Below are 22,341 nucleotides of genomic sequence, written 5' to 3'. Positions count from 1 at the left end.
CTGAAAAGACAGACTAGACATTTAAGATGATGAGACCACTGTATGCAAATACATACGGGGATGGGACTAAAGTTATTCTTAGTAAAAATTCATCATCTAAAGCTGATACTGCTAACATAAATACGCTTAAACGTTGGAAGATTGAGAATAATTGGATGAAGAATTCAAACTAAGCTAGAAAATGAACAGCAAAATAAAAAGTGGTGGAAGAAATTAATAAAGATACGAGCCTACATTAATCACAAAGCAAAAAGTCTGTGGAATTGATTAATCAAATCAAGGACCAGAACTTTGGAAGGATAAATCAAGTAGACAAGTCTCTGGGAAATAGGATTCCCCTCAAAGCAGGTAGAAAGAGAGAGATACTCAATGTAAGGCATGAGAAACAGACAATATAAATCGGTACGCTGTTTCTGGTGGGCGGATTGACACAAGTGTGGAAACGTAAAATGTGCGTACCTTGAAAATTTGATGAATACGTAAGTGTTAGGTTGAACCGACTGAGGTTCTCAAATGTCGAAGTCTCATGGAGAAATACTACTTTCTTGTAAGAAGTTTGAAACCCCAGACTTGGCGAACAGGGGATAAATGGAACTCCCCTCTCCAGAAGCCTTCGGAGAGGGATGTGTCTCAGTCATTGACCTTGGCCCCACGATTCTATGAATCGGTCCTGTATACAAAGGACATGGTCCTAGGTAGCCAACTTCCCCTCTTCTCCTTCTGGAAAATTGTCCTGGATTGTTCTGGGCTCTAACAGCCAAAACCATCCCCAGGCTCCCAGAGCATCCCCAGACTCAGGGGGTGTTCACAGTGATGCCTCCTCCACTCACCGAACTGTCTTTATCTGATGCCTCCAGGGAAGCTCCTTGAGTCCACTTGTCCCTTGTCATGCTGTGAAGCAGGGCCTTTTTGAACTCAGGTTCACATCCCCTCCTCCTCCAGCATGTTGCCCTAGGCTTAAATCAGCGCTTCTGGCTGGAAGGCTGGGGCTCATTCTGAGCTCTGGATCTCACTCTGCCTTTAGCATCGCCGTCTCCCACCGGAAGATTTCTTTATGCCCAGAATCCTAGAATGCAAAGTGCAGATACGTCCAGGCTTCTGGCCGAGAGTAGACTGTGGCCATTGGGATTCGTGGCCAGAAATGAATGCCTGTTCATTCATTTATGCATGTTTACATTTATTGATGTACTCTAGTCACTCAAAAAAATATGTGTTTGCACACCTAATTAGTGCTGGACATTTTTCTAGGCACTGACGATTCAGCAGTGAAAACAACAGAGGAAAATCCTTGCCCTCCTAGAGCTAAGATCCCAGTAAGGTGGATCAGCAGTAAACCAAATAAGTAGGTGAACTAAAGTGTGTGTCAGTAGTAAAGTCTATGGAGAACAATAAGACAGAGATGGAGGCTAGGGAGTATGTAAGGGGTAGAGGCCCCATTGAATGATGACATTTGGATAAAGGTATGAGGGAGTGAACCCCGCAGGTTTCCGGGAGAGTTCTGTTCCAGTAGAGGGGATGGCAAGTGAAAAGCCCTAAAGAGGAAGCATGTGAAGAATATCTGAGGTAGGAGGTCAGTAGTGCTGGAGCTGAACAAGCAAAGGGTGAACGCTAAGAGGCGAGGTTAGAGGGAACAGTGGGGGTGGAGGCTGTGGTCAGAACCCTGGCTTGCTTCTAAGTGAGCTGGGAGCCCCTGGAGGGTCCTCAGATGGAGAGGGACATGAAAGACCTCTTGCTGCTGTGCTGGAAGCAGACTGGAGTGAAGCTGGGATAAACACGGGTCAGTCAAGAGGCTTCTGTAATGATCTGGTGACAGGGGAGGGCGGTGTGCACCCGGGGGATGGCACGGAGGTGACACCATAGGCAGTGAGAAGGGGGTGTGTGAAGAAAGGTAACTGGAGTGGCTCCAACACCAGCCTTTCACACGCAGAGCCTGCACCCCGTCTAGGAATCCCAACAGGGTGACATGGTCTCTGGTAACTCCTCTTCAGCCGCCTTCTTCCTCTCTGAGGACCTGCGTGTGATCATGTCCAAAAGCTTGTTCCCCAGAACTCTGTGATTCTCCCTCCAGAGGGCTCTGTTCCTCGCTGTTGGATGAAAAATGCCTAGGATGAGAACACCAAGCGAGCATGGGCTCATCTGAATTCTGCCTCAGCCCCCTTGCTCTCTTCAGTGACAGGAAGAAAACACCATGTAAGCTGCTCAGTGAAAACACAGTATTTCATTAGGGCTGAGAGAGTTAGACAAGTAAACAATTAAGTGTTCTATTATGATCAGTCTTTAGCCATTTAAGCGTCAGTTCAAGAAGGAATCATTATAAAGGTCTAATAGAAATGAAAATAGAGGCAGGGTAGTTTTGTGTTACATTTCAACCATGGCCTCAGCCTTGCAGATCTAAAGTCGGTTTGACCATGGCAGAGAAAGGCTCCCAGCCACAAGGGGACTTACACAGACAGGAAGGAGGTGGAAGACAGGCATGTCTACCAACTGGCTGGGGTGGAAGCAGGAACCTTTCAGCTCAGAAGGTTTCATCCTGCACAACAGGAGCTTTTTCATTTTATTTTTAATGTCTGAGAAGCAACATGAGAATTCTGCCTGGGAGGCAGGCAGGAGAGGCAGCTTACAGGAAGCTTCTGGATGTCTTGTGAGATGCTGGATTGTAGAATAAATATGTCTAATAAAATCCCCCTGGTGACCCAGCTTGGACGATTTGGAAATACCGTTAGACTGTTTCTTGAAGGAATTGCTTCACTGAAACTGGAAAAATACCTGCTCAGGACACCACAATCCCAGCAGAGGACTTTGGAATAAAGATACCGTTCATCACTGAGGTCTGAGTCTTTGCAGCCAAGACGCCGGCACATCCTTCTGGGGCTGTAGAGAGGCAAGCCCAGGTCACCTCTTCCTTGGATCCTCTCGATGTCTTGTTCCTCTCAAGGAGTTCCCGTCTCTTCTCCAGAATGTCCAGAATCCCAGGGGACTTCCAGAGTAGAGGGTGCTCCAGAGCCCAGGTTGCCCATTAGAGGAGTCCTGCACTGGGCAGAAATGGCCAGCCCCTAGTACTGCCATACTTCTCAGTCTTGGCCAAGGACCAACCCACAAAAAGTGTTACCTTGGTTCAAATCCAAGTACCTGGGAGGAGCTGCCAGATGGAGGCTGTCAGTGATTCATATTCTTGCCACGGCAGTTTGCTTCTTCTGAAGGGGAACTTGAGCGCTGTGTCTCTGGGTCTTCCACAAGCCCCCAAATCAAGCAGTAAATGTGAGAGAAGAGGCCAGGGAGGAAGAATTGCTTACCCTGGAGTAGGACCTTGGCCTGCCTCTAAAATGGGCCACACGGTTTAGATTTGGGACAAAAGCCTTTCGGTACAAAGTGTGATCTTGCCTACAGTATTCTTTCTCTTGAGAACCCACGGTGACATTTAGCAGATGAATGAGAAGCCAGAGGCCCTGGCTTCTGGCCAGACTCAGCGTGGCTACTCCGTTTGAGGTGAATCAAATTCATTTTTTTCCCCCCATCGGCAAACTTTTAGTTATAGGTTGGCTTCCCATGTGGCTTTCTCTACAGTAAAGATGCTGCTGGCCATTGGGCTTGAATGAACAATTGTATTTCTCATTGTAAATGAATGCTTTGAAATTACACCTTCCATACCAGCCTTTACTTCGGTAAGTCCACCTCAGAAACGGGTCCCGTGTCAGAGTCTGGACGGTATTTCAGCCCAATAAACTGAGAACCGTATTGTGAACAGAAAAAGCAAATGCCACCCTAGAAGGCTTTTGGGAACTTAGTAAGGCCACCTTCCTTAGAAATTCCCCTAACCCGTCAAGCTCTTCTTTGGACCTTCTGTATTACAAATGTTTGAGAAGGTTCTCTGGGTGGATGACAATCAACAGATCCTGTGAAGTGTAAAAGGCCCCATCGTTCGTCAACATCTGTGTTACCGCGAGGTCAGTGCAGAGAGTCCAGGGTACAGGTGGGTACACTGGGGGTAGAGAAAAAGAAAACTCTGGAAGGCGCACAGGTTAGCATGAAACTTATTTCTGTGCTGAGGTCCAAGACAGCTGTCATGTGTGGAAAGCCCCATCAGAAACATCGTGACCATGAAGTTTTCGCACACGTGCAATAACCGGAAGAGCTGTTGATGATGAAGATTAACCAAAACAGCATCCTCAAGGACAGCAAAAGCTATGATTCACCAGATATTTGGGACAACAGAGCAAGTTGCAAATAGATGTGTTTTATCTTGGAAAAGGGGAGATTTAAAGAATTTGATAGCATTTCTAAAAGTTATTTTTTTTCATTTCAACATTTTATTTATTTATTTATTTATTTATTTATTTATTTATTTGAGAGACAGACCGTGAGTAGAGGATAGGCAGAGAGCGAGGGAGACACAGAATCCAAAGCAGGCTTCAGGCTCTGGGCTGTCAGCACAGAGCCTGATGTGGGGCTCAAACCCATCCACATTGAGATCATGACCTGAGCCGAGGTCAGACGCTCAGCTGACAGCCACCCATGTGTCCTGATAGCATTTTTTTTTTTAATGAGGAGCGTTCCTTTGAAAATCCTGTTTCTAGCTCCTCTTCTAATCTAGGGCTTGAGCAGCATCTGTCTTCTTTAAATGGGGCCTAGGGCTTCATTCACAGGGGGCCACCCAGCCAGCTGCCCTTGTTTATATCCCCAGTCTGGCTGGTTCCTTCTGCATTTATAACTCTCTGTTTCACAGAGAACAGAGCAGCAGGACAGAAGTGGGTGTCTTCCTGTGTCTTCCCCGGGTCCCCACGGCCTAGGATAGATCACAGGTACTGGCTTGTGGAGGGCCAACCTGGAGCCTCAGGGCAACAGGGTCCTTCCACCCTTAGGGGGAGCAGAGCAGTGCTTGCAGTGCCATGACCCAAGCCAGGGGCCACGCAAGGCCACAGGAGGTGGCACCTTCCTGAGGAGTAGAGTGACCCCACCAGCTTTGCAGAACGTTCCATCATCTTGCTAGGCATGAAGAGGCTGGCCACTGGTACGTGTGGCTCTGAGGCGGGGGAATGGATGAAGGTGCACGTGGGGTCGGCGTGTGGAGGCCCTTTGCCTGGGTGGTCTCGGGCGAGTGGTGTGCGTGCCGAGGGAGAGGGGCTTTGTATCTGCTGGCATCAGAGCAAGTACGTACATCATGTCTGTGTGACTGTGACAGAGGAGGAGCCTATGTCTTGAACAGAGGGCATGAAATGTGTGTACAGCATGTGAATAAATGTGCTTAATGGTTATCATCACACAGCTCTTTTCTCAGCATATTGTTTGTTTAATTGATAGCAGTTCTCCCTCCTCCAGGATAATTCATTCGGGTTTAACATGGAGAACAGAACTCAACCGTCCATCCTCACTTCACAGGGTGTTTGAGACTGATCTCCTGGTCCTGGTTTGCCTGTCTGGTTAGTTGGTTAGCTAGCTGGCTGAGCGGTCACACTTTTAAGTATCCCGAGTGGGTTTCCTGTCTTTTCTGAGCCACATCTTTGGCTTGTTGTGTGACGTCACCAAATCCCCGTGCTCTGTGTCAGCTCATTGCTGCAGAATTCTTTCTTCCCTTGTTTCTTTTTTTCAACTTTAATGAGTTTAAGTTATTTCAGAACGTATTAAGATTATTCTCTCCCTTGTGTTGGATATTTGAGGGGATGCGAGTAAACCGAACATTTATCAGTCCTCTCTTCTCTTAATTGAACAGGGGCTGACTGCTGCGAGGCTTGGTATTCTGCCCAAAGATGTCCCTGAACATCCACAGCTGGGCTTCTGTCAGCTCTGGAAACAACAAGGACAGGCCAGGGCGAAGGTGCTTCGGCATTTAGAGCTGGAGCCTCTCGGCGCGTGAACAAAGCCTGTTTGAGGCACCCCGTTTGAAGCCCTACTGAATCCATGATGGCCGAGTCCTACCTTAATTGGCAACCATCTGCCTCCTACGGCAGTTCACAGGGAGCTCATGCCAGCATTTAGGCAGCTCCCTGTTTTGCAAATGATTTGTGATTCATAATGAACAAAAGATTGCTCTTCAGGTGACCTGTCAGGGTAAGCCTGATTCGGGGATGGGGTCCACAGGAACCTGTCCTCCGTGTTCTGAGGGGTAGTAGAGATCGGAGGGGCCACAGTAGTGCAGGGGTGGTACCGCTCAGGCTTGCTGCTAGCTTATTATAATGCCTTTGAGTGGATTTGCAAGATGTGCCCCCTCTGGGTAGACACAACCCCATGGCCACACAGCTTGGCAGTGGGAGGGCTCCTTCTTGGAGGAAAATGTGTCTCTTTCCCCTGGCACATTCAGCCCTGAACCAGGGAATGTGCTTTGGTAAGGAAAGCGTAGACTGTACTTAAGGCCCCACTTGACCCCTGGTGCTTTAGGGGTAGCTTTAGCGCAGAGCCAGGTGCTTTAGGGCAGAGCCCTGAAGCAGATGCGCCTCCTTCTCTAGTGGCAACTGGGCGAGCCTTTCCAGTGCCGGTTCTTTCCACCTTGAGAGTGTTAAAGACAAGACCGCATACCCAAAATGGAGTCGCTTATGCTAAGTCCCACTCCACCAAACTAAGGCTTAACTTAATTACAGTTTTGGCTCTCCCAGACAGGGAACCTTAAACCCTTGACTAGCCTGATCATCATGAGTCAGGTCACCTGCATGATAAGCCCCTTACATCCCCTAAAGGAAAGGAACCTTGCAATAACCAACCCACCTTTCTTTTACTTCCTTCTTCCTGCTCCCTCCTGCCTATAGACCTGAGCTCTTTTTCGGACGCTCAACCGACTGAGCCACCCAGGTGCCCCATAAGGAGCCAGTGTTTTCAGTTTGGTGAATACCTCTGCAGTCATTAAAAGACAGTCTTTTCAAATATTAAGAATATTTTTATTTAACTTAAACCAAAACCATCAATCTCGTACATCTCGCAAAAGGCCATTTTGCGATAAGGTACACACGCATAGTGACTTGGTTTCTTTCGAGTACTGTCTCCTCTCTGGCTTAAGAATCCTGTATTGCTTTGAAAGGTCTTTGGCCAGGTCAGTCCTCTTCCCGGGTGACAGTATTAATGGTGTTGTACGTGGGTAAAGTGTCAGTCACAGCATTTAGAAGAGGATGCCCACCGCCATCCGTTTCCGGTCCGGGTGGGTTGATAAGAGACACAGCAGTGGCCGTGGCTTGGGAAATCCCATCTGTGTTTCTGGGTGTGGATCCAAGGGTAGTTTTAAGACATGGTGGTACTTTTTCTAAAGCCAGCGCTCAGCCTCCTGCTGAGTCTGGAGGCTTCATGTCATGAGCAGGGAGCTTGGGCGGTGGAAAAGCTAATTGAGGTTCGGTTTTTAGAAATTTTACCAAAAGTCCTGGAAAAGAGTTCCCGGGCATGGATCGGTGATTCGGTTTCCCGGGTGCGTTGGGGGCACCTTTGGGTCCAAACCACCCAGTCATCCATCCGGTGACACCACCTTGTTCCTCATTTCTTCCTCTTTGATACCCAGGCTGCATCCCATCAGCCATCAAGCTTCACGACGTCCGTGTTCCTGTGCTTGAACATATCCAGTTAAGAGTTTCCTTATCAGGATTCTATCCACCTCTCGGCGTCAGTGAGTTCATTAATTTCTTGCGCGCATCATCCGGTATTTCCTGTTGGACCTCATTTTGCGTTTTGAATTCTTCAATTTGGTCTTCCTTGGGATCCAAGACAGCATCCGCTTCGGTGAATTGTCCCTGCAGTGACATCAGTTTTCCTTGTAGGGTGTCCGCTTTTTCCATCCATTCGGCTGCTTCCAGCTTTAGCTTAGCTAGTGCTCCAGCGTGCTGCTTTTTTCTTGTTCCTGGGAGGCAGAAAGCCAGAATACGCTTTCGTCTTTCTGCCTGGTGACCACGTGTAATTGCTCCTGCGGTGACGCTGTCTGCGGACTGGCTCGATGGCTCGCATTGTCCATGGCGTTGGAAGACACAACTAGCTTCTCCTCCAATACCGTGGTCTTCTTTCTTGGTTTAGCCCCTCCGTGTTCTGCGGCCAAAGCACCGCGCTGACGAGAATCTTCGGATCCCAAAGCGTGGCGCTGTGATCTCTCCAGCTCCTGCTTTGGGTGTCATTCTTTTTCACGTGGATGTTGCATCTCATTCTGGAGGGCACAGGTTTCCATTTCTTTGTTCCGGGGCCCACATGACTTCATCTGTCTTCCCGCCGGCACATCGCTGTCTTGTCCTGAATTGCTGTAACTGCATTTACAAGCTGATGTAATTCCCCGGTCTTGCCCTGTTCTTTGTCTTTCAGTAGCCCTTTCAAAGCAAGCACCTTCTCTTTCGTTGGAGCACGCTAGGATTCTTCCTCTCTCTGCACCATTAAAAGCTGCGTGTTTGTCTCTGGTAGTGCTTGATTTTGTGTCTCCCGTTCTCTAGACGTTTCCACTCTTGTTTCATTGTCCTGTTTTAGTTTACACACGTCCATTTCAAAATTCGATAGTCTCTCCTTCAGATTTGTTACTGCCTGCCTCACAAGTTCCTTTTCACCCACTTCGCCGGCGAAATTCTCGTTCAGGGGAAGCAGTTCATCACGTTTTCTGCTTTGGGAAAACAGGAGCTGTTTTTCCTGAAGTCAGTTTGGTAAAACATCTCGCTCCTCCTTGAGCTGCTTGATCTCCGAATCGGGGTGTTCGTGTTGTTTTCTTTCCAGTTCTGAAGGGGCAGCAGTCGAAGCAGACAATCTCTGGTTATCGTCCTGGAGGGTTCTCAGTGTGGCATCTTTTTTCCTGCATTGACTTTCTGAGCTCCTCTACCTCTTAATGGAGCAATCGAGAAGACTCACTCGATACACCAGACTTAATTGCCTTGAGAGAGCCTGCTGACTCGGATGATTCGGTGGAGGGCTGGAACGAAATGATGGCGAATTTCCCTAAAAGCAGATCCTTGCCATTGCAGAGCTCCGCGGTGCTAAGCTGCGTTTGTGTCAGTCCTGTCTCTGATTTTTTTTTAGTTTGATTTCGTTTCCTTCGTGACTCTGGACCAGGCCAATACAGGTCATCTGTAGTTTAGGATTATTGTCACGGTGAGTTTGGCAAAATTGCCAATAAAGCCTGACGTTCCTGCCTTAATGCGTCCACTCCGGTGTCTTTTTCTTGAATAACGTGTGACGAATTCTGAATCGTTTCTCTAAACACGTCCTGGTCGCTAGACTCGATTCTAGTGAAGATTTTCATCTTACAGCTTCGTGAGATACGCTTCTTTGGCAACCATTCCATCTGTCATTTTGTGGTACTCTCTGTTCAGATTGCTGTTTTCCCTAGTTCTCCTGCAAGGCAGCTAATACTTGTTCTCTTTCCAAAGCATATCTTCCAATTGCTGCAGAAGGTTTGCCACATTCTGGTTGTAGGAAGCCACAGACGTCCTGCTGGGGCGGTCCTCTATCTCCAAATCTTTTTGCCGGATAATCTGAGTTAGTTTACCAGTCTCATCTTTGGATGGGTGATCAGTCCGTTCAGTTAATCAGATGTTCTTTTCAGTGAGGAGTTTATTCTCCAGTTCTTTTTTTTTTTTTTAAATGTTTTATTTATTTTTAATCTCCAATTCTTGTCCTTTTGTTCCTTTTACTTAATCTTTCAGTTTCAGCTTTAGATACATCACGCTTTTCACTGACGTTTTTCTACAGGAAGATGCTGAATCGTTGTTACTTGAAACACATCAGGATGTGTTGTAGGAATGTGCTGGGTTTTTGAAGGATCTGGGTGTTCATTTCCTCTATTGTGTTCTGCAAAATCTTAATCTCCTCATCTTTCGCTGAAAGGAGCTGAGCGTGTTTAATGGTCATTTGCTCATGCTGGTGTGTGAGATCCTCTGCCCTCCGTTTCTGGTCTTGTAAAAAACGAAGCCACTGTAGCTTACCCTGGCGTTGATCCTCAATGATCTTTTGTTGTTGTTTGATTTCGTCTACCAGACAAACTCTTTCTACATTCAGCTGATACACCTCGCATTCTAGTTCTGTGATACGGTCTTGCGTTTGCTGGTCGACCACAGGTACAGATTGGCTGTGTTCTCTCAGACACTCCAGTTCGTCTTGCAGAAATTCATTCTCTTCTCTCGTGGATGCAAGACGAACGTCTTGCTCCTCCACGGTTTGCTGTAAAATTTCATTTTCTCTTAAGACTTGGACGTACTTCTCTAATAGCTCCTGGAGCTCTGGCCTTCTTTCAAGTTTTTCGATACAGATTTCTTTCTCTTTAATAAGTTGTGTCAATCGCTTATGCTCCTCCAGAGCAGAGGAGAGCATTGCCTTAGTTTCTCTATGGTCGGCATCCATCTGCTCAACACTCTTTTTGAGTTGTAGTATTTCATCATCTTTGTCTTGACTGCGTTGAATTAAACACTCCTGCTCTAACTGGGAGGAGGATTTAGACAAGTGATACGTGTTGGTCGGTTCTTTACTAGCTTGCTCATACCTGGCTGTTTTCTCCAACACCTTCTTTTCAGCCCGGCACAATTTTACGATTAACTGTCCTTTTTCTATTTTTAAGTCCCGCGTGATAGATTTTGTTTCCAGAGAATTCTTATGGTTACAGACAGTAGTTTCTTCCAGCCGACGTCTTACGTCTTCAGGCTCCAAACCCAGCTTTCCATTTTCCACCTTGAGATTGCAAGCAGCTTTCTTTAAATGGCCATTCGGCTCTTCCATTTCTGAAAGGCTTTGCTGCAACTTTCTGACTGTCGTTTCCCTCCCTGGAAGCGAGTCGTCGTCAACAGTGTTGTCAGAGTCTTGATTAAGAGACTGTGCTGGCTCCTTCTCAGCTCTAGCAGATTCCTCCTCGTCTTGTTTAATATGTTCCTTAAGTTCAGCGTTCTCCTTTGGGATATTTACATTATGCGTTTGCGACGGATCTGACCGATGCGGATCATTAACAGCCAGTTGACTTTGAGGTGATTCTTCGTTTTGCGCATCTGACTCTTTAGCTCTGTCCGTTTGCTCATCCTCAAATGGACAAGCTCTCTTTTCATCATTGAGATCGTGTTCCACTTTGCCGTTGATGCCGTTGCCTTCACTTTGTGGTTCTGATGGCTGACCTCTCATCAAAACCCTGGGCTGTGTAGTTTGTTTCTGTCCATCGAACTCCCCCAGCTCTGCTGTTGGGAGTTCCTTCTCGGTCCTACCCTGAGTGGATTTTTGTCCGTCGGCCTCCAAGGCACATCTTAAATGCTCTCCTTCTGAATCCAAATTCACACCTCCTGGAGCCGTACGTTCAATCACTTCCTGCTCATGGCTCACTTTCCAAAGTGCCGGTTGAAGTGCTTCCCGTCCTTGACCTAATGAGTTTTCTTGTTCTAAAACGTAGACTCGCTCTTCAAGTTTCAGATCGTCTCCAATGAGATCGTCACCCTGGGTTGAGCTACACCGTGGCGTCATCTCCTTTTCCGCATCGGACGGCACTTGCCGCAGTCCAGACACTTCTTCCACCGCTGTACTCTCGGAAAGAACTCTTTCCTTTTCCGTCACTGTATCACTTTGCCTCAAAACGGAAGGCTGCGATTCACATTCTTCAATCCTCTCTTTCTTTTCCTCATGTATCCGGTCCCATTCTCTCCTTAAAGCGTCTCTCTCACTTTCTACCGAAGATAATTTGCTATGGATGTACTTGACGGTGTCCTCAAGTTCTTCAATTTTCCTGGTAGACTCCACTTTTTCAGTCTGTAGCACTTGAATGGTGTTTTGCAGATGCTCAATGACAGACTCCTCAGCTGCTCTGAGTCCAGAGTCGTCCTTCTCTAACAGATTTTCCAGTTCTTTGATTCTTTTTTCATAGCCTTTTGACTTTTGACGGTACCTGCGACGTATTTCTGCCAGTGTCTGTTGATAGACGTTCTGCAGTACTGCCTTTTCAAGTTGATGGTCATCAATTGCCTCATTTCGATTCTGTTCAAGTTCCCTGATGGTAACCTGCAGTTTGTAGATCTCATTCTGCTCGGCGCTGTTCGCTCCCGGTGCTGAAGTCTGGGACAAATGCTTCCAATGGCTAACTTCAGCCTCCAGTCTTAAAACTTCATTTGACAGTCTGCTTATGTCTTGTTGTGACCAAATGAGGTCAGCAAAGTCCAGGTCATCCCCCGGGGAAGCTGAAGCAAAGTAGTTGATACCGTAACCCACGGAAGGTGACGCTGTGGTTGACCGAAGGGCTGATTGGAGCTCCAGCAACTGGTTCTTGAGCCCTATCTGTCTCACTTTAAGAAGTTTCATTTCTACCTCTTTCTGTTGTAGCTGATGTCGGTAGCTAAGAGTCTGCCGCTTTATCTGAAGCTCCGAGGCTTCGTACTTCTCTTCCAGATGACTACAAAGACTTTTAAGTCTCTGATTCTCCGATCTTAAGGTTTCCCGACTCACTTCACTCTCTTTTCGGTCAGAGTCAGGTCCTTCTCCCACCTTTTCGGTTCCCTCCACCCACACATCTTTGATGACCTCCGAGATGTGGTCAGTGAAGGAAGCCACACTGCCACCCACTTGCTCTAGGGAATGGCCCTGGCCACCAAACGAAAAGGACATCGCTGCGGGTCACAGAACTGACCTGGTCCGCTCGGCAAAAAGCGTCCAGCGCAGTCGGACAGTCCCGCCAACTGTCTCCAGAGGGAGGCCTGCGCGAGGCTACCGATGACATCACAATCGGGCGTTTCTAGGCAACGCCAGCCACACCGCACGCGGGGCTGCTAGGGTCCGCGCGACCCCTGCCCACGACCTCCCACCCCTTACCCTCCCCCCACTGCCCCGCGGCCATCCCTGGCGGTCCCCAGGTGCCTGTGAGCACCTGCGGGGGAAAATGCGTCTCGCCCTGGACTTTCCCGGGAAGTCCAATCAAAGCACACAGCGCTCTGCAGCTTGTGGTTTCCAGGTAACAATTTCTTGTAATTGACATGAAATGTGCACAGTGATAGCACCCATCCACCTAGGAGGTAGAAACAGGTCTACACCCGCGCGTCGGCACAGTCCTAAAGGGGGCATCCGGAGGCTCCCGCCTACCCCAACCCCTCGCGTCTCCCACCATCGCCCCCCCAGCCCCCCTCGCGGGTCCAGCCCCGTGCCCAGAGCGCCCCAAGCCCGGGTGTGGCTGTTCCCGGCCGCCAGGATCGCGGGGTCACGCCCCTGGCGCCTGCTGCCCCCTCCCACCGGTGCCCCGCCTAGCAGGGGCCGGGAGTCGGGACCCAGGCGGCGCCTGGACGGGGGGCTCCGTGCGCTCTGCGGGGCAGCCCGGGTGGAGGGGGCGGCGGGGGCTCGGGCGGCGGGGCCAGGCCGCGCGCGGCGCCGGAGCCGGGCAGAGGGCGGCACTGGAAGTCACGCGGCGAGGGCGGGGCTCCGGCCCGGGAGCCGCCACCGCCGCCACCGCTCAGCCGCCGCCTCAGACGCCGCTCAGCCACCATAGCAGCTGCCGCGGCCGGCTCTCAGCCGCCGCAGCAGCCGCAGTCGGCGCAGCAGCAGCTCAGCCGCCGCAGCCGCCACAGTAGCACCCGCAACCGGCGCAGCCGCTGCCGCTCAGCAGCCACCGCAGCCGCCAGTAGCAGCTGCAGCCGGCGCAGCAGCAGGCGCAGCAGCAACCGCCGCTCAGCCGCCGCAGCCGCCGCAGTAGCAGCCGCCGCTCAGCCGCGGCAGCAGCCGCAGTAGCAGCCACAGCCGCTGCAGCAGGCGCAGCAGCAGCCGCCGCCTCGGCCCGGAAGCGATGTAGCCGCGCCAGGCCTGAGCCCCGCGGGCCGCCGCTGCCGCTGCCCTTGAACCGCACGAAGCAGCTCGCCAACCAGACCGTGGGCGGGTGAGTGAGCCGTGCCGGGCCGGCCGGGAGCGTGCGTTTCGGGGACCGGGGGTCGGGGTCGTGTCCCGGGCTGGGGCGAGCCCGCTGCCCCGCGGGGCCCCGCGCTCCGGCCGGCCGGCCGCCCGCTCCACGCCGGGTCCGCTGCGGGCCAGGGACGAGGGCTGCGCCACGCAGCGGCCAGGCGCCCAGCTCGGAGCCGCTGCCCGAGCCCCCGGGAACAGCGGGGCGGGCCGGCCTTCCGCGACACCCCCCCCCCCCCGACCAGCGCGGGTCCCCGCCGCCCATTGTCCCGGCCCCGCTGAGCATCGTCCTCTGGAGTCTGGACGCAAGCTTTCCCCAGGCCTCACCCCCACCCTGCCCCCTTCCCAGGCTCTGAGCTGTCAGCACAGGGCCAGACGCCGGGCTCCAACTCACGGACCTCGAGATCATGACCCGAGCCGAAGTCGGACGCTTAATCGACGGAGCCACCCAGGCGCCCCTTTTTCAGATTGTAGAAGAGTAAAAATGTACATATGCTGTTACTGTATAATCCATGGTGTGGGTCAGCAGCCCTTTGTTGAATAGGTTAATATTTGTAGAGTGAAAATATAAAGGTACTTCATGCTAAATGGAACACTTAAAGATTGTAAATGGCTTCATGTTAGTTCAGGTCAAGTTTTGTTACCAAATAAGTTACCAAAAAACCTTGTTTTTTAGATTTCAAAGTGATGGCTAAGGGGTTATGGAGGTGGTTTACTCAGCAGTAATGCTCCTATTGAGAGAATCTGAGATGGTTTTTTGTTTTTTGTTTTGTTTTGTTTTGCCTTTTACTCTACGTAATGCCCCCTTACTCCAAAAAGTTAGAAACCACAATGATGTTCTGTAACTAGGGGGTCACAGACTCAAGGGCTAGGCAGGTAAAATTAATAAGCGAAGGGAAGGTAATTGTAGGGCAGTAGAGAGAGGCGAGGAATAGCAAAACCAGCTCATTGCACGGGCTTGCTTGCTCTTGGCAAGTCTAGCTACCTGTTGACATGGTGAATGTGGGTGCAGGAACACCCACCTTCTCATTTTTAAGGATACTCCAGAACGGTGATTTTTGTGTGTGTGTGAAGTTTATTGATACTTAAATATCAGCAATGAAAAAGGAAAAGAAAAGAAACCGCTGGACGTAGGCCAGAGAAAATCTGTGTGCAAGCTTTATCTGGCCTTGGGCTGCCTGCTCTGACCTCTAGCTGCGAGACTGATTCTTACCGAATGAAAAGTTGGACCGTGGTGTTTTGGTAGTGAACGCTTTCTTGAGATGGGGATGGGACATTTGCTTTATCATTATTCGTTGTGCTTTACGTATATGTCACATAATTTTGCAGTCAGATGCTCTACCCCTGAGCTATACCCCCTATTATGTAATTTTGGAGCGTAAAATATTTGAAAAGAAAAAAACACTGGAGCACTGCCTTATTTTCTAGCCAGGGGGAAGTTTTCGTTCTCATCTATGAATTTGAAAGTTTAATGTTATTTCTTTTGGAAAAGGGAATGAGAACTCCAAGTCAAAATAGGACCCTCTTTTTTAAAAAGTTTGAGTTAAGGGGGGTTAGATTATAATGTCCCTGCCTTTCCAGGGCCACAGTGATCTGAAGTGCCATTGCAAGTCCGCCCCCGTATTTGGACTGGGAGGTGTGCCTCATCTTCTGTTCTCTCAGACCGTATCCCTGGTCCTATCCCCATACCTACCGCCACACGGCTGATGACTTTCAACTTGATGTCTTTTTGGTTTATTTATTTATTTATTTATTTATTTATTTATTTATTTTGGGAGAGTGAGAGAGAGAGCGAGAGCAAGAGAGAGACAGAGGGAGCGCACACAAGCAGGGAAGGGTCAGAGAGAGAGGAAAAGAGAATCCCAAGCAGGCTCCACGCTGTGAGGGCGGAGCCTGACGCGAGGCTCAAACTCACAAACCGGGAGATCGTGACCTGAGCCGAGATCAAGAGTCAGATGCTTAACCGACTGAACCCCTCTGGGTGCTCCTTAATTTTATGTCTCTAGTCCTGGCATCTCTTCATCTCTAGATTGATCTTGGTCTTGAACTTCTCTATTTAAAAGTCCTGCTGAAATTCAGCTCATGAACTGCATCCTCAAATTGGCCTTCTTTCCCTGTATTCCTTAGGCCGTGGGTCAGCAACCTCTGGCCTGTAGGCCAAATCCTGCCCACTGCCTGTTTTGTGAAAAAGGGTTATTGGATCACAGCCACGCACTGCAGCAGCACAGTCAAGCAGATCTCACGGTGACTGTATGGCCCACGGAGCCCATGCTATTTACCGCCTGGCCCTTTGCAGGAAGAGTTTGTGGACACCCGCCCTGGCGCACCGAATGCCGGAACCGCGTCTCCTCTGTCACCTGCGATCCCCCTCTTTCTCCTCCATCTTCTTTATATCCAGGCTCTCCCTGCCATCTGGCAGCTCTGCCTCTGGACCGTCTCTGACTTGGTCTCTGCCTCTCGGTGGCCTCAGTTAGTTCAAGCTTGCGGGGTTTTTTCTTTCTTTTTCTTTCTTTTTTTTTTTTTTTTTAATGAAATGTACTGTCAAATTGGTTTCCATACAACACCCAGTGTTCATCCCAACAGGTGCCCTCCTCAAGGCCCATCACCCGCTTTTCTCTCCCCCGCCCCCATCAACTCTCAGTTTGTTCTCCGTATTTAAGTCTCTTATGGTTTGAACTGTTTTTTTTTTTTTAAACCTGGACTCACAATTGTCTTCCAACTGGCTTAGCTAGCTTGAGCTGGATTTTATCCATACGTGGGACATCTGGGCTTCCTCTTTGGTCTGACATGGCCAATCCAAATTTTAATGGTCATAGCTATTCCTCTCTAAATTATTTTCTTCTGATGAAATCATGACGTTCGTAGGACATTTTATGTCATCCTAGTATTGCTAAATTGTCTTCGAAACGATAGCGCTGTCATTGAGTTACGGTGCGGCAAATAATTTACACTGGATTGTATGTCACCGTGCGTGATATGATGAATGTCGTGTTTCACCGTCACGCTGTGCTGACTTGTAGATGCTGTCTTGTAAAAAATCTACCTATTTTAATTTTTTCTGTTAAGGTTGAAATGAATGTGTCCCATATTTGTATTTCTTGATGAGTTTTCTATATGTGTTATTTGGTCATTTAATTGCCAGTTGTCAATTTCGTTTTTTAATCACCAGTTTCGGTTCAACACCTGTCTGCTGAGAACCTGTCAAATGCTGGGGTTAAAAAGATAACGGATTCCTAGGAATTTGAGTGGGGAGAGAGACCTACACCAGATAATTTGAATACAGCCGGTTGTACTTATTCCAGCAGGCCTTAGGAAGTATGAATGCCACATCTTGATTTATTTATACATGACAAGGTAAACAAGTTCACTTTCTTCTCCTCAGGTACATCACGTAATGAGTGCAGTGACAGAATCTTGAGGGAACGCATTCACGACTAGGTACAGGTTTGATACAAGAGTCAGAAAATAAAGCGGATTCTGTTGAAAATCCGACCGACCCTGTGGATTATAGAAGAAACTGCTTTTGAATAGGAGGAGCCTCTTTGTAGCCAGTGACACGAAAACAATATCAAGTTCATCTCAGCTCTCCAGGTTTTAAGACTCGTGTCTGAAGTCTTGCTATTGCCTGTGAATTACAGCTTATTAATTACTTGCCTAGACTCCTTCCTTTTGATTGGTCCCAGCATGTTTCTCTCTGTCCTTTCTCACAGTTGTTGTTTTTAAGTGTCTTCCTTATCAGAGATACTTCGGCCTAGTTGTCCACTTGATCTCTCCATTCATGTTTCATTAGCAGTTTTTCTGTCATTTCTGAATGGGTTCGTTAAGTTTCTGCCTCCTAAAGAGTTTATAGTATAAGCGGTAGACTGAGTGACAAGGTACTCAAATGAAAATAAATGTTCAGAACTGCACAGAAATTCTCCTAAGCAATGACCAGCTCCATTTATAAGTCTACCAGCTTGGACTCCACGTGGTCTCTGGATACTTTGATGCATAGACAGGACTGGCCACTTGAACCCATGCGCATCTGTACCTTGGGGAAATACACCAAAGTACTTCTACTTCACTAGGTACGGTGGGTGCAGGATAGATGTAGCGTGGGCGCTGGCATGGGGTCGCTGAGACGTGCCCAGGGGTCCGTGAAGCCTTCTCTGACACGTGACACTTGAATAATCTTGAGAACAGGAAGGTAGGGGGTGATGGGTGGTAGAGGATTCCCAGGGAGAAGAAAAATTCCCGGGGGAAACCTAACCCACTGACCATTTTGTCCTTTAACTCCATGTTTTGTTTGTTTGCTTGTTTGTTTACTATAAATTGGAAAAAGGCGACACTATCTGATTGCTAGCAGTGGGAAAAGTCTGTCCAGCTCTTATTTTCCAATGAGGTAGTGAACTAATGGCTGTTTGTAGATCCATATGGTCTTAAGTCCAGAGCAATTGTGGTGTTTAAATTCACAAGCCTCTGGATGCATTTCCATCCAATAGATAGAGTAAGTTGGTTCTTAAAAGCTTTGAAGCTCTAAAATCAGGGGACTTAAGTGGCTCATAGTTAAGTAACCAGCTCTTGATTTCGGCTCAGGTCATGATCCCACGGTTCATGGGTTCGAGCCCCGTCCCGTGTCAGGCTCTGCGCTGATAGCTTGAAGCCTGCTTAGGATTCTCTCTCTCCCTCTCTCAACCCCTCCCCAACTTGTTCTCTCTCTCTTCTCTCAAAATAAATCAACATTAGTAAACAAGGTTTAAAACCAGTGTACCCTTATTTTCTTTGCTTAATAAACACTGACAGCCATCTTTCCCCAAAATAGACGGTTTTTCATTTTTTCTGCTAAGGTTGAAATGAATGTGTCCCATATTTGTATGGGAAAATCGGTGGAGGCATCATTTCTCACGGTGAAGCTTATCATTTCCTTAATTTGCATCATGCTTGTTCATCTCCTCTTAGAACCTTTTCACTCCTCTCACGGCTTTTACCTTCTTGGACACGCTAGGATGTGTAACGTTCCTCAAACAACCCCAAGGTGGCAGGACTAAAACACACGAACACCTGTGACCGTGGACGTCAACTTTTAGAGACGGGCAGTATCGATCGGCCTTTGTGCTCATCGGTGGAGGACCATTGTTCGAAAAGCTTCCGGGCCAGTTTTGGGGGATCGTGGTTTGAGGACCACTGCAGTAGAATTGGGGGAGCCCATATGTGCAGAAGGTTGAGGAAGCCAAGCTGGTGATTGAGGAGGTGTCCTGTGGTGGCAGGTGAGCCAGGACTGTGGAGGAAGGGGAAGGGACACGAGTGAAAGACGAGTCAGGAAGCAGGAAGCGATCGCAGCAGCCTGAGGGAGAGGTGATGGCCCCCAGAGCAGGACAATGGCGTGGGACTGACGTGAGAAACTATTTAGCACCATGGCTTTAGGGGCGAAGAAGGGAGGGGTTGGCGTGATTCGGGTTATGTCTGGATGTTATCTACTGAAATCGGTGACGCAGTGATTATTCGCTTTTCCATTCGTTTCAAATGCTTGTCTTTTTTGAACCATAGAATTCTCACACCTGCCTCGACTTTCTGTTGGCTTTGTTTTCATTGACACGTGGCTTCGGGTGGGTGTGTTTGTGCGCACCGACGCCACACTGTGCTAATAATAACTGTGGATGTGTAATGTGTTCTCACTCTGGCAGAGCTGGGCTCCTTTGGCTTTCCTTTTTCAGTTGCTGTCTCCCATTTCTGTGTAGAAGTGAATTTTGGTATCGTTTCTAGTTCCTAGAAAAATTCTATGATTGTGATTGGTCGAGAGCACATTCATCCATATATTTAGTGGGTCCCTGCTATGGGGTGGGTCCTGAGAACCCAAAAATAAGTAAATCCCAGGCATTGATGGCCTGGCATATCTGTGAACTAAACTTTGGGGAGGATTGATGTCCTTTCCCATGAGCCTGGCACATCTCTTTCTACACACAAAGGTTTTCTGTGCTTCCTGAGGGCTTTGTTGTCATAGGAAGAGTGCCTGATTAGTTCAGTTGGCAAACGTGAGTGGTGTTCATGTCTGTCTATATCTTTATGTACTAAATAAAGATGTGCTAAATTAGTCCTAGCTGATCATTGTTGTGACTTCCTTGAATTTCTACGTATGTATTATCTATGTTTTTATTTCTCCTTTTCCTTTTCTTTCAGCAATTTCTTTTTCATCCCTCATTTAATTGGTTAGCCTCGAAAATAATGTGTAGCTGTATAATTGTCTATAGCAATATTGTCTAAAGGGCGTGTGATTTCACCCTAATTAGGCATTCCAGAAATGTGGTAAGGTGGACTCGTGTTTAAATGCGAATGTCCTAATCTGAGTGGTGCTCAGTGGAAATCTACAAGCATTTTCCCTCTGCTTTTGGAGCCACACACCTTGTAGTGTGTCTGATGTTTGAGCCTTTGTTCCAAGGCTCAGTCATAAGATTGGCAGGCGTGTGGCTTAAAGGCAGAATACTGAATTGAGGTAGCCTAACCGTATGGAGAAAACAATCACAGTGCACTTGGACGGAGGAAGGAACTGGAAGAGAAATTTGAAATGCAGCCTATGTGGCAATAGGTTTTTATTTGTTTCGTCAGTTTTATTTTTTAAAAGGTTTTTATTTTTGAGAGAGAGAGAGAAAATGTGAGCAGGGGAGGGGCGCAGAGAGAGAGGGAGACACAGAATCCGAAGCAGGCTCCGGGCTCTGAGCTGTCAGCACAGAGCCCAACACGGGGCTCAAACCTACAAATCGCGAAATCGTGACAGGAGCTGACGTCGGATGCTTAATTGACTGAGCCACCCAGGCGCCCCGGCAATATATGTTAATATAACTTCTAAAGAAGTGATCAGCAGGTCACAGGGCAGTGGGCTTAACAGAGGGCAGCCTCTGACTCTTAGAACAGTCTTTAGGAATAGAAACCTTGCTCCCTGTAGATGTTACATGGAGGTTCTGACGGCCTCTTCCCCCCCCAAAAATCATCCACACGCACAGACTGGCAGAGAATTTCACGGACTCCACAGACCTCTTCAAGCCCACGGCCAAGAACCCCGGGCTAGTTCCTGGAGAGATGTGTAGTCACGGCCCCCATGCTAGAAACACATCTGTGGAGAAGCGCTGTTTACAGGTGTCTACCTCCGGTGTAGGTGGGTGGTGTTCCGCTGTTCTCCAGAACACACGCTTGACGTCTGTGAGAGCCTTCCCCAGAAAAGCTGAGATGGGATATTCTCCACGATGAGATCTGGCGATCACATGAAATTACTTTCCCTGAATAATCGGCTTCTTTTGATAGTCCGTTCCATAATGTTTTCAGAGCTTTTAGGTGAGGGCTTAAGAAAACGAAGACTCCTGTGGGGCAGCTGGAGTCTAGTAAAGAGTAACTGGACTTGAGTCCGTGTGGTCCCCCAGCTCTCTGTCTGACCTTGGCCGCCTGAGCCTCCCAGCTGCGCTCCCACGCTGGTGAGACGGGGCTCCTGCTACCACCTGGGAACCGGCCCTGGGAGATTTAAGAAGGCGGCATGAGGTAAGGAGGCGTCAGAAGACAGGGAGGAAACAGTATGAAACAACAGGTTAGCACTGGAAAAAGTAGGCGGGTTAGATTGTACCTCACCATTAGGGGCCAAAGTCGATTCCAAATGGATGAAGAGTTTCAAGTGAAAACCCAGAACCACAGAACGGAGGAAAAGATGGAAAGTTCTTCACGCTCTGGCAGAAAAGTACAGAGAATGAACAATAAAAGATAACCACGCAAATAAAACCACCATTATAAACTTAACCACGCAAGAATTAAACTTCTGTCTGCCTATCTCATAATTAAAATTATGGCCAATGACTAGGTGGAAACAGGAGCAGCCACAACGGAGCATTAAGATCTTTAATGTATAAAGCTGTGTTATCGATCAGTTGAAAGAAGTGCACGACGGGGGCACCCGGGTGGCTCAGTTGGTCGAGCGTCTGACTCTTGATTTCAGCTCAGGTCATGATCCCAAGGTCATGGGATCAAGTCCCATGTTGGGCCCCACACTGAGCATGGAACCTGCTTAAGATTCTCTCTCTCTCTCTCTCTCTCTCTCTCTCTCTCTCTCTCTCTTCCTCCCTCCCTCCCTCCCTCCCTCCCTCCCTCCCTCCCTCCCTTCCTCAGTCCCTCCCTCCCTCTGCTCTCTATCTCTTTCCCTCTGCCCCTCTCCTGCACTAACCTGTCTCTCTCTCTCTCTCTCTCTCACTCACTCACTCAAAAAAGCACACTATAGTGAGCAAATGCCATGAACAGAATGCTCACAGATGAAATACAGATGACCAGTAAGTACATAAGACTCATTTCAAAATTGTAACTAACCGAAGAAACCCAAAGCTCTGAGACTGCATTTTTCACTTACTAAACTGGCACAGCTCAAAATGATGATATGTTGCTGTCTCGGGAGAACTGACGAAGGCCGTCATACAGCCATACACAGGTGGGAATATAAACTGGCATTCCTTTCCAGAAAGAAATGTGCCTTGGCGTTTTAAGAACCATTTCTAAAATTGGAACCCAAATCGTCCACCTCGTCCTCCAGTCTCTTGTCTTTTTGGATTC

General features: G+C 48.5%; 1 long non-coding RNA gene across 10 annotated transcripts in view; it reads left to right on the top strand.

Annotated features, from left to right (window-relative positions):
* LOC147570837 (uncharacterized) overlaps window positions 1-22,341 on the top strand; it is a 121,617-nt gene that overhangs the window by 62,381 nt on the left and 36,895 nt on the right. For 2 of the 10 annotated variants that reach the window (XR_015247979.1, XR_015247980.1), the window contains exon 1: window positions 13,571-13,762. The exons of 3 other annotated variants lie outside the window; for them this stretch is intronic. This is a non-coding gene — a long non-coding RNA (uncharacterized LOC147570837). Of the gene's footprint in view, window positions 1-4,773; window positions 6,046-13,568; window positions 13,763-22,341 lie in introns of those variants that run through there. 5 more of the 10 variants (XR_015247983.1, XR_015247985.1, XR_015247978.1 and 2 more) reach the window with 5 other exon arrangements.

Source organism: Puma concolor, unplaced genomic scaffold (genome assembly GCF_028749965.1).
Source record: "Puma concolor isolate L17-30 unplaced genomic scaffold, mPumCon1.1.hap2 unalloc_scaffold_80, whole genome shotgun sequence".
NCBI classification, from domain to species: Eukaryota; Metazoa; Chordata; class Mammalia; order Carnivora; family Felidae; genus Puma; species Puma concolor.
This window is presented reverse-complemented; position numbering and strand designations above follow the sequence as displayed.